The 12658-nt window shown below is 43.1% G+C and overlaps 1 protein-coding gene across 6 annotated transcripts in view; it reads right to left on the reverse strand.

The window, feature by feature from the left end:
- Positions 1-12658, reverse strand: part of LOC103181828 (protein kinase C and casein kinase substrate in neurons protein 2) — a 103123-nt gene that overhangs the window by 67146 nt on the left and 23319 nt on the right. For 5 of the 6 annotated variants that reach the window (XM_042335812.1, XM_042335815.1, XM_042335813.1 and 2 more), the window contains exon 1: positions 167-252. The exons of the other annotated variant lie outside the window; for it this stretch is intronic. The gene's annotated coding sequence lies outside the window, so the exon portion shown is untranslated. Of the gene's footprint in view, positions 1-166; positions 253-12658 lie in introns of those variants that run through there. 6 annotated transcript variants of the gene reach the window in all.

Below are 12658 nucleotides of genomic sequence, written 5' to 3' on the forward strand. Positions count from 1 at the left end.
CACAACGTCAATTACTCAAGGTCTCCTTTACCCCTCCCCCACATCTCAAGTTACTGATCATGACTGATATCACCAATTTCAATGGCAATCTGGACTCTTTGTGGCAATCTGGATTACGGTCTTATGTTTTTCTCCCCTTTTTGAAACTGTTACTGTTTTCTCTTACCTCTGTGACCATTGGGCAGCGTTCTGAGATGTATCCGAGCAGTAAGTAGGAACGCGCTTTTTCGTCGATTGCCGGATCGCTTTTCCGGGGTAATAATCCCTTCAAAAAAATAAAAATAATCATTTGGTCACTCAATCTATGACTGTTTGTGGGACACTGCTTGCAGAATTGGCTTCCGCATTTCGCCCACAAAATATACAGTCATTCCACTTTACAATATATTCTGTGAAGCACTTTGAGACGTCTATATCAAGCACTATATCGAATGCAAAGATTGTTATTATTAACATGCTTAAGAATATCCAAACTAGAGTTCCATACATGCATGTCACCAACACATGGAAATTTCCCGTGTCCAAATTAGAATGCTCACTCTCTTCCCTTATCTAGTTCCGGACATCATGAGGCACAGGTTGGTGAGGATGAGGAGAGCCACTAGCCAGAGCTCTGGTGGCTGATAAAATGTAAGCCAGCTAGATAGATGAGATCTAAATTTTCAACAGAAAATTCCCCATGGTACCCTCTCAATGCTATATGGGAGCCCCTGCTGGAAGTATGCGTCTTGGGAGCATTGGTGGAAGCATAAGATCAGGCAAAATATTATTTCAGACACTTACAGTAAAGGCTGACAATTTAATAATGGTCACTTGAGTGAGGTTTCAAACTGGTGGACATGTAATAAATGATAATAGTAATAATAATAATTGCTTTCAATTGAAGGAAAAAATGTTTTTAGAAGAGGGGAGGGAGGAATGTTGGTGAGAGAAAAGAAGGTGCCAAGAATTCAGACTGAAATTGCAGAACTTTAACCTAGTATAAGTTCTTAAGGCTCAATTTAATAAAACAACCACAAGCCTTGGAAATGTCAAGAGGAACGGATAAACTGATGAACTAGTACACTAAATGTTCTTGTATCGTGGTCAGACTTTTCATAACTGCGAACCTGGAGATGCTTCCTGAAAGGATCAAACAGTGTTTGGAAATTAGAGACATGCTGTAGTTTCATCAGCATTTAATACTGGAAATCCAGCTGTGGAAATCAGACAGCTCCCTTGGGCAGAATCTTTACAGATCAGCTGGTTCTTGCTTACTTTAAATTAAATAAAGAATGGCTGTATTCATAAACCAGTGATTTAACCCCAATTCATCATTGTGCCTGTACAAAATAAAGAAATGCAAATAATCTATGCTCTAGACAAAGACTAACTTTGAAACAAATTCATCTTGGATGGTTATGCTGAACTAAAACCATTGATTTCTACTGAATGAAACAACATGTCATTTCAGCTGAATCTTGCAGATGAATCATTGCTTATTCCTATGTAGTTCCCTATAACTAGGAAGAGATTTAGTACACAGAAAAGTTTTATGGTATGACTTTGTGTTTGACTTTGTTCCTTTTGAAAAGATAAAAGTCAACCCACAACTTTTGTGCAGCTCAGTTAACATTCTAGCAAAAATTCTGCCTATTCGGTCAGGAAATTTCATTTTTTATGGATTTGAAGAAGAAGACATTTGCTGAACTATTGCAATTTATACAATTTTAAAGAAATCTCTTCACCGACTTGACTTTTACTGGACTTTTGTCATTTAATGATGTTCCAGAAATACATGCTACCCAATGGATACAATTCCAACTTATTTTTAAAAACACAGCTTACTGCTCTAAAATCCAGGTTTAGCGGAGAAGGGGGGGTCATTGAAGCTTGCACTAATTTAAGAAACTGCTTGGTACTGTGATCAAAGCATAGTTAAAAGATCCTTGTACCTAATATAACACCTTTCATGTTCGGAGGACGCCTCAATGCGCTTCACAATATTTACTGTAAGGTGTAGTGAATGAATCTTTGTAGGCAAATGTGACAGGCAATTTGTCCACAGCAATGTCCTACAAACAGCCATGAAATGAACGATCAATTTTATCTGGGGGATTGCCGGACGGGACACCATGAGAAACTCCCTTACTTTTTCGAGTCGTGACATGGGATCTTTAATGTCCACTTGAACAGGCTGACGAGACCTTGGTTTAAAGTCTGCATTGGAGTGCTAGAACTATGTGAGTTCAAAGTCCCAACATGGGACTTGAACCCACAACTTTCTGACTCAGAGTTGAGAGAGCTACAACTGAGCCAGGTTGCAAAGCAGCAATGCACAGAATGGGCAACTAAAATTAACCAGAGTAACTGGGTTAAAGCAATCTGTGCAAACTAATTACAACTGGTTTTCTTTTAGCATGAAGCGTGAATAATCCACATTGTATTATGACCCAAGTAACCAATGCAAAATTAAACAATGCTCCTTTATCAAAATTTACCTTTAAGATTTAAAATAAATTCTTTCTGGGATTTCAATCGATTTCCTTGAAAGATTTGTGCAGTTTAATAAAAACAAAATAATGTCTAGACCAGACTTGTTATGTAATCTTTAATTAAACCTCTGCATCTAGTTTAAAGAAATTAAAGTAATTCTTGCTGAATGATGCAAAATTTACAACACCACATTTTACCAATTTCCTAACCCAGTTATTACAACCTCCTTCATGCTGCAGCTTCGCTCAAAAATAATGATGCATTGTCACTCAAGCCTGTCATATCAGTTTGCTCGCAATTCATTTGACATTTACCAAATCATTGGAGGTGCCCAAAATAACGAGAATCCTGATTAAAAAGTTACTGGTCATCATTTTGACACACTTCAACATTTGTCAACCTGGCAGCCAGCAGCTAAATGTCCATTGCAAATGCATTTGTGAAACTTATTTTTGCATATATGTTTACCAGGAGAAAAGCAAGCCTTGTGTATGGAAAAAAATAAGATGACGGAAAATTTTGACAGCAAATAATTATTTTTGCAGGTTAGCAATCAGTTTGCCCACAAAACGTACAGTCAACTCATTTTACAATATATTATGTCAAGCGCTTTGAGTCGCCTCAATGAAGTGATAAGGCACTTTATCAAATGCAAGGAATATTATTATAACTTTGGAACGTCCTCCCGATATGAAAGACGCTTTACCAAATGTAAGGATTATTATTGTTGTTATTTCAGTTTTCTGCAAACATTGTTTTCGGCTCTTCCGCTGACACCCACATTTAAATTGATATCATTACATAGGCCAACAAATGAAAGCAGAAGGAGTAATGTTGTAGTAATGTGGTCATTTCATTCGTTTAATACAAGGTACAGTTCAGTTCATTGTGTAAAATTAGTACACATGTGGGGGATACAGCAGGAGCCAAGAAAAGACTTTAGTAAAAAAAATCATTAACAAAATATCTCAGAGTAAACAATATGAGTATCAAGGGACCAACCAGTAGATTAGATTTTGTCATGTGTTCTGCTTGGTATGAAACAGTGCCAATCAAAGTGCTCCAGCATTTCTGGGAGTGCATTAATTAATTCATTGGACAATTCTGCACATAAGTCCTCATCTCAACCAAAGTGTTAGATTTTCTGTACCTACTTTGGGGTAGATTACAGATGAGCAGGGAGAAACAGTGTACAATTAGGACAGAGGAAAAATAAGTTCTGGACCTTTTTTATTTCTGCACCAAAACAAAGAGAAATGACCGCTTTGAATAATTTGTATTTTATCATTTGGCAGTAAGAGACAGGTGACGAGATCTAAATGTTTCAAGTGGCAGCTTTTGGTTATCACTTCTGTTGGATTATTAAATCTTGAACCTTATAACTTATGATCTTTTGCAACATAATGCCCTTGTGAATATGTATAGCATTGCCTAAACCAGTGGACTTTTACCATTGTCTGACATTTGCCTCAAGCTCCTGTAAACATAACCAAGCAGATAATTTCCTCTAAATAATGACTCCCAAAGAATCAATGCAACAATTATTTTATTCCTTATTTATTCCTTGCATTTGATATAGCGCTTTACACGTCGGGAAAACGTCCCAAAGCGCTTCACAGAACACACTGTAAAGTGAATTGACTGTATATTTGTGGGCGAACGCGGCAGCCAATTGCGCACAGCAATGTCCCACAGACAGTCGTAGATTGAAAATGATCAACATATTATTGTTTTTGGAGGGATTATTATTAGGTGTGTGGAGTAAGGAAACTTGCCCAAGGTTTCGCCCTGTCTGGAATTGAACTCAGGACTCTCGCTGGCAAAGCGAGTGCTCTAACCAGAGCTACAGGACTCCACTCCACAATGGCCTGAAGAAGAAAGCAATGTTGTTCTTAGCCCAATCACCAACTCAATCATTGCACTGCTGCAGCTTAGCGAGCATTCAATCCAGACAGACATGAAACTGACACCACTGCAAGTAGGCTGGTGACACTCGGTGCTGTTAAACAACTTCAGCAAACAACAGGCCACCTCACAAACTTCAACGATAAATAAAAATCGGTGAAATTCCAATGCAAACTCAGGCACAGACCCTTCAAATGAAAAATGAGGTACATTACATTCCAACATGTCAATTATGGTGTCTTGCTCTGCAAATCACAACGCGTTAGTGTGCAATTTAATTTAATTCATGGAACCGTTGCCAGCACCAACCAAATAAAGACACACGCGCACACGGTCTGTGCAGTGAAGGAAAGCACCCACCTTTGGTATGGCTGAGCTTTGCACATTCATTTCAGTGCAACAACAACAACAAGATTACATTTGTATTGCGCCTTTCACGTTGGGAGGACGTCCCAAGGCGCTGGAAAGTGTACAGCATTTCAGACCTGAGCTGGGGTTGGGGGGGTGGGGGGGTGGGGAAGGAGGGAGGGCAGAGGAAGGGGGTGGCCGATGGCATGTTCGAAGAGAGGAGGGTCTTGCGGTGGGACTTGAAGGAGGCTAAGGAGGGGGCGAGGCAAGGAAGAATGATGCATGCTATGAAGTACTATATAATGGTTTTCAAAATGTCTTCTCAATCAATTATGACAACAAGGCGTCATTTATTGTCAACAGTTGAAAACTGTTAATTTACCTTGTTTATTGTTTTTTTTAGCAGTGGAACCTCACATTTCTCAGCACTCTGTTTCCCTTGCAACCTATGGTACATAAAACAGCCAATCTCACCATTAATGAACTGAAGGTGGGGAGCAAAAGATGAACACTCAATGTACAATTACAAATGAAAGAAGAATGGAAAAACGGAATTATTTTTCCTTTAGTCAATTTTTGTTGGGGGGTACCCCATTGCCTTGATTTGGTTTCTCATGTTTGAATGCAAGATGGGTTCAGATGAAGGTAGCCAGCCCCCTGACTCAACTTATCTCATCCCCCACATCGCTCACCCAACCCGACTGTTTTCCCATTATGGCATCAAGCTTTTTTTAAAAAAAACAATGGCTCCAGTGTCCTGGCCTCAACCACCCTTCATTGTTTTATCAGGAAACAACAACTGCTTGCATTTATATAGGACAGAGGATACCAATGATGCGTTCGTTCGTTCATCTTTTCATCTTCATTCTTTGAACTTCCTCCTACTTTTATTCAGGCATTAACCTTTTTGTTACTCTCACTGTTCTCCCCCCTTCCCGGCCCCAATTTGTTTCCCAGACACTTTTCATGAATCCCAAATACAGCCGTGGCCAAAGAAATGGAAACCGGTGCATGCCAGGGCTGGGCAAGAAGATGTGAGCCTCCAGTTAGCAACTAATCCATTGTAATCTTTTGCTTGAAAGAAAATGACTAGACACACGCTGCACCGATTTCACTGCTTGCAATTTCACTGCGAAAAGAACAAACTCTGTGGGAACTGCAGCTCATTGAGGAAAACATCGAAGACATTGGGGAATATTTGTTGTTGTGTAGTTTCCATCCTTCAAGATGTTTTGTCCATCTCTCCTGCACATCTTCCCTCCCACATTTCCCAGCAACAACAGAAATATCTGCGTGGAACAGATGCAGTCAATGACAAACCTCAATTTGGGAGAGTGGGATTGTGAAAGAGTATTGTAACAAGGTCGATAACAATAGATCATTTCCACTGGTTGGCGAATCAGTAACGAGAGGGCACAAATTGAAGAAAATGACAAAAGAAGTTAAGCATAAGTTAAATAAAATCTGCGTATGGAATTCTCCGTAAATTATTTTGAACAGGTAATTTAATGGACGCTTCAATAAGATGAATATTAGAGGTTATGGATTGTGTGCAGGAGATGGAATTTGATTATAATGTTTCAAATGGAGTTATGAGTTTCCAGTTACAAACTGCTTCCTTATGTTGTGGCATGAAATATTGGAACACAGAGCCTCTGCCCGGCACCACTGAACTAGTCACATCTATTGATCTTATGCTTCGGATGTCCTCCTGATGTGGAAGGCGTGGAGTCCTGTAGCTCAGTGGTTAGAGCACTCGCTTTGCAAGCAAGAGACCTGAGTTCAATTCCAGGCAGGGCGAAACCTTGGGCAAGTTTCCTTACTCCACACGCCTAATAATAATCCCTCCAAAAAAAAACAATAATTAAATTGGTCATTTTCAATCTATGACTGTTTGTGGGACATTGCTGTGCGCAATTGGCTGCCGCGTTCGCCCACAAAATATACAGTCAACTCACTTTACAGTATATTCTGTGAAGCGCTTTGGGACGTCCTCCCGACGTGAAAAGCGCTATATCAAATGCAAGGATTATTATTATTATTATTATTATTATTAAGGCGTTATATAAATGTAAATTTGTTTTGTACAGGGACACACCCTGCTTATCTAACTGCAACACTCATTAAATATTCACAAAAGTGACATATCACAAAATTAACAAACAGCGAATGAACATACATGACAGATTCTGCAATTCAGTTTGTTATGAACTGCACATGTTGATTAGATATCAGAATCACATAATTCCCATATCTAAAAAAAGTGATTCTATATTCTCCCAAAACGGCATTTCGTTGCCTCACAGCTAAGAATCAGCAAATTCTGTCACTAAGTGAATGTACTTTCAATTGGCGGTCAAATATAAAATAACAGTTCCCAGTTGTACTGTGTACCTAATGTCATTTTGCAAATTGTTTTTGGTCACCCGAGTGTCTGACACATGTGGAAACCCATCACCATGCTAAAGAGTATCCAAACCAACCTGGGATTTCCATACATCCCACCTACAGATGGAAATCCCAGGGACAGATTATTGGAATGGAATATGCTCTCTCTCCCTGGAAGGATACATCGTGCTTACCTAATTCCAGAAAGTACTAGGTGCAGGTTGGCAAGAGCCAAGGCTTGGGGTCACCAGAGTGTGAGTTTGGGTAACTGTTGGAGTCTAACCAGCTAAAACTGCATAGGTTGCATTAATATAGCTGCCTGGCAAGCTTTCCTGCTGCTTGTCCAGCTTGGACCAACCTACCCGTTAGGGCTTTGGCTTGCAGGGTTAACGGGAGCTGAGTGGAAGGATTCCCAGCCACAGCAACAGATCTACTCTTGCATGTCTTGCCAATGTGCTGGAATACTGCGGAATCACCTGGCTCAGGAACTGGACTACCGGGACTGCCACAGAGGGTTGGTTCGATTCCGACATTCCATTGCCAGGTATGTCACCTTGGAACCAGTTCAGTTTCAAGGAGACCCAGTCTTACCTCCCACCCACCCCAAGGAAGATTGTGATTTTGTAAGCATTAGTGCACCTCCTAACTCAGGGACACAGTATGCTCATGTTACCCTTGTCTGAAATCAAACTACCTTGTACTGTAAGACACTGCTCCAATATCAGGAGGAATAATGAAGAAGAACTATTCATCAGCTCCCTCTGCACACATTCTCTCAATCATTTAGTGTACAGCGTGCAGAAAGCTCCAATTCCATCATTATTTATTATCTCACATAACTCTTCTGCAGGAATGTGAACTACAGTAATCAGGTTCCCCTCTCATTCTTCTCCTCTCCACCCACCTGGAATAAAATATTGGAGATTAAAATGACAAATGAGGTGTTTGCTAATGTTAAGGTGAGGAATGGAGCTCAAACCAGTATCATGCTATAACAGAATTGCTTGTTTTTACAAGAGAGATGTGGATAAAGACCCCTGTTCAGCTCATCTGATATCATCCTTCCAAGTATACCCACTCTATCGTCCTCCCATCACCCAGCATCTTTGATGTTCATGGAAACTCCAAGATTAGTGAATGACAACCAAAATCTTGGATGAGATCAGTCTGGAAATCACTTCCACCTTCTCATCTTTCCCCATCTAATGTACAACAGCATCTTTCCCACTGAAGGAAATGAAATAACAAAAGATCTGCACCAATCGTAAACTTTGACGAGTTTTTTTATAAAAACGTTATAAATTACCAGCAGTCCGTTCTTTCATCCATCTCTGCTGAAGCTCCTAAACTACAAAAGTTACAATCAGCACAAACTATTAATGTAAAGCAGATCTCAATGCCACAACCCAAGAGTGCACTTTTTATTTCTACTCAAGATTTAATGCCCTGAAACAGAAATGAGCTGAAAATGTGTTACAGGCACAACATTCGGAGCTCAATCCTAGGCTTTAGCCCTTCTTGCTCCACCTCCTCAGACTTCTCCTCGCTCCTCTCCTCTCTCAATCTCTCCCTCCAAATCCACTCTGTTACCCACTTTCACGGCCACCCGCTCAACCTGGAGATCAACCGGGGCCTCAGCGTCTCCGATGTCACCATCACCAACAAGGCCATCTCTGACTACCATTTAATCTCCCTCATCTCCTATATCCCTCTTCCCACTGCCTCCACACCTACCACCATCTTCTACCGCTCGTGGAAGAAGATCTCCCCGCAATCCCTCTCCGCTGCCCTGGAGTCCTCTGAACTCCTCCCCCTCTGGCCCACCTCCCGCACCAACCCATCCTCTGTGTTTACTCTCATCCACAGCACCCTCTCCACCACACTCGACGTCCTTGCCCCCCTCACCTCCCGAATTGCCTCCTATTCCCGATCCTCACCCTGGTTCACCAGCCATCTCCACTTGCTCAAGGGCCAGGTGCAGGCTGCCGAATGCACTTGGCTCACATCCGGCCTAATGGTCCACCGGCACATTTGGCTGGACATATCAAAACCTACTGCTCTGCTCTCGCCTCAGCCAAATCGTCCTTCTACTGCAGGTTAATCCTGGAGACAAAGGGCAACCCCATGACATCCTGACCATGTGTGACCAGGGCTCCCTCTGCGTCCTCGTCCTCTCCACCACCTTTGATACTGTGGACCACTCAATCTTCCTCCACCGCTTCTCTTCCCACCTCAACCTTCAAGGTTCTGTCCTTGACTGGTTCAGGTCCTACCTTTCACACCGCCTCCACTTCCTCTCTGCAAATGACTCCTCCTCCAGCCCCCACATATTCTCGTGCGGTGTTCCTCAGGGCTCTGTCCTCGGTCCCCTCCTCTTCACCCTCTATATGCCCTGCCTTGGTGACATCATCCGCAGACATGGGGTAAATGCGGATGACACTCAACTCTATCTCTCTCCCTCCACCCTGAACTCCAGGACTACTGGCTTCCTGAGCAACTGCCTGTCTGACATCAAGTCCTGGACGAGGGACAATGTTCTCCAACTGAACGTCAGCAAGACCGAATCCCTCCAGAATGGCTCGCGCCAGCATCTCCGCTCCTCGGGCACTGGTAACATCAGCATCCACAGCTGCACACTCAACCTCACTAAGCCAGTCAGAAACCTGGGTGTCTTGTTTGACCTTGAACTGTCCTTTCTCCCCCACATTCGTGCCATGACCAGCACTGCCTACCACCACCTACCAACATTGCCAGACTCCGCCACTGCCTCACCCCTCAGGCTGCCGAAACCCTCACCCACACATTCGTCACATCAAGACTTGATTATGGAAACTTCCTCCTCATCGGCCTTCCCAACTCTTCCTTTCACCTGCTGCAGATCATCCAAATCTCTGCAGCTTGTGTACTCTCACGCGCCAGGCTTCACGACCCCATCACTCCCAACCTCGCCCGACTCCACTGGCTCCCCATTCCTCAGAGGATCGAATTCAAGATTCTCATCCTCACTTTCAAGCCCATCCACGGCCTTGCCCCTCCTACCTCTCTGAGCTACTGACTCCCTACGAACCTACCCGCTTTCTCCGTTCAGCGGGCTCCAGTCTGCTCCATGTCGCCCGCCCTACCATCGGTGGCCGGGCTTTCAGCTTCTCTGTCCCACACTCTGGAACCCAGTCCCTTCGCCTCGCTTCCTCCCTTGCCTCCTTCAAAGCCGATTTCAAGACCCTCCTTCGGTTGCCCTCCCAATTCTCTGCCTTCCCTCACCCCTACTCCACCCCTCCCCTATGCTCGGGTCCTGACCCCTGACTGTCCAGCGCCTTGTGAGAGGCGGATGCGAGAGGCGCTCTATAAATGTAATTTTTTTGTTGTTTGCTTCATCTCATTTAGAAAATCGATTTTGTCAAACAGAAACCCATCGATGGCGATGAGCAGCTAAACTGAAATTCCCCACCACCCACCCCTCCTTGTCAGTAACTACCCCTCCCCAAAGACACTCCACCTAAAAATAGCTCAATGTCCTCCAGTGTTAAAACATTCAGCAGAAATTAAAACAAATCTAAACCTCCAGATGACTGCGGCTGTCTCTCCTGGCAGCTGAGCACAGTACCTTGCAGTGTTCTCTAGTGACAGCAACATGCACACTCTCCGCGGGCTGAGACTCCCATTCCACATTTGAACCCAGAATCTGCAGTCCAAGCAGTCCTGGGTCACGTGTTAATCATCTCTAGTTTACACTTCGTCCACAGCAGTGCTCCTCAGTCACGTGGCCACAACATGGCTCTGACTTGTCCACAATGCACAGCCTGCTCTGTGCCATTCCTCGTCACTGACACAACGATGCTTTGCTACGATCTGAGTAGTTTAGACACCGAGTGCTTCGGGCGTACAGCAGTCACCAAAAATGTCAAAAGCCACAATGTTATCACAGCATCACCATCTTGTCAACATCTGCGCTCACCTTAACCTTCCCAGTAGACAAGCATCTGGCCTCCTTCAACGAATCGCAGTCAACTTTGATTGATACAATCTTATTTACAGGCTGCAAAGTGATAAATAAATATACCTGCTCGTTCAGTGATGTTGTCAGAGAAGCTGTCAGTCAAATAAAATTAGATGGGATGCTGCTACCAGGGAAAAGAAACATTAATGCTTTTCTTTGTATCAAAAGCACACAAGTGCAAGCCTGTAGGATGCAATCATTTCAGGAGCTGTGTTTGAAGTGTCGCTTGGATGGAGTCAGATATGAAACCTGCTTTCAACTTAAAATTGTTGCTCAGAGACATTTTTAATCACTAAACAGCTCGTTGGAAAACTCGTCCAGCCTTATGAAACCTGTAGTAAATTGATGGTCATCAAAAATCTGGTGGGCCCAAATTAACACAAACAACTGAGGTTTTTCAAACAGCATTTGCTCTCTGAAGTAAGACTGATCCATTAAATAGGCCAATAAACTCAGTCAACAGGGACCAGTGGCAATGGATATTCCTACTGATAACCCTACTGATCAACAAACACAACAAACAACAACTTGCATTTTTTAGTGCCCTTCATGAAGGGACAGCTGTCCAGAGTCTGTGGCGGAGTCTGACCTCGAGCCAGGGGTAGAGGGAGGGGGGAGGTGACTGTAAACATGATCAAAAAGTCTGTAGGTGGGATTTGAAAGTGGGGAGGGAGGAGGTAAGGCGGAGGGATTGAGGGAGGGAGGTTCGGTGCGTAGTGGCTGAAAGCGCAGTCACCGATGGTGGATCTGGGCGAGTGGAGGCAGCAGGTGGTGGAGTGGGGGGTAAGCAAATCGGATAGGTAGGGAGGTACGAGGGTATGAAGGGATTTGAAAACAAGCGAGAGGATCTTGAAGTCGATCCGTTCAGTAATTGGGAGCCAGTGCAGCCTGGCAAGGACTGGTGTGATGGGGGTCTGGAGTTTTATGCGGGTTAGTATCCGGGAGGCAGAGTTCTGAATTAACTGAATTTTGTGTACTGTTACAGTTACCCTATTCTTGCAGTCTTTTGTAATGTGTAAATAATATGTATATATAACTTTATAATATTAGTTAAGGGAAATGGGGGAGCCTATCCTTTTAAATGGGTTCTGTAAGATTCCAAGTTGCAGAGTTGCTTACAGCACAGAGTTAGCAAGCAGCCCGCAGAGTAAAATAACATGTGCGTGCTAGCGTGGGAAAAACCCTTGCATTTGCATCATACGGTGAGCAGAGCCACAGCCTACATAAAGCAATGCTCGGCGCTCCTCACGGTCTCTAACAAATGGTTGTCATCTGGTACTTACTGATGTCTACTGTGCAATTAGGGTTGGTTTCATATTTCTTTACGAATGTAATATTGTGCTGCCAGTTGTTATAATTATGTGATTGTTATGTTTGCTTCCATTGCTGTATATCTTCCATCATTGTGTTCCTTATATACAAGGTAGCTTAAGATTGCTAGGTTTTAATAAAGAGCTGTTGTTTCTACCGAATGTATCCTCGAGTCTCTGTAGTATTCTAGACAAGAAAAGGAGTAAGCACTTCGGATGGTAATTGTCAACAACG

The sequence above is a fragment of the Callorhinchus milii genome, unplaced genomic scaffold (genome assembly GCF_018977255.1).
Source record: "Callorhinchus milii isolate IMCB2004 unplaced genomic scaffold, IMCB_Cmil_1.0 Scaffold5, whole genome shotgun sequence".
NCBI lineage: Eukaryota > Metazoa > Chordata > Chondrichthyes > Chimaeriformes > Callorhinchidae > Callorhinchus > Callorhinchus milii.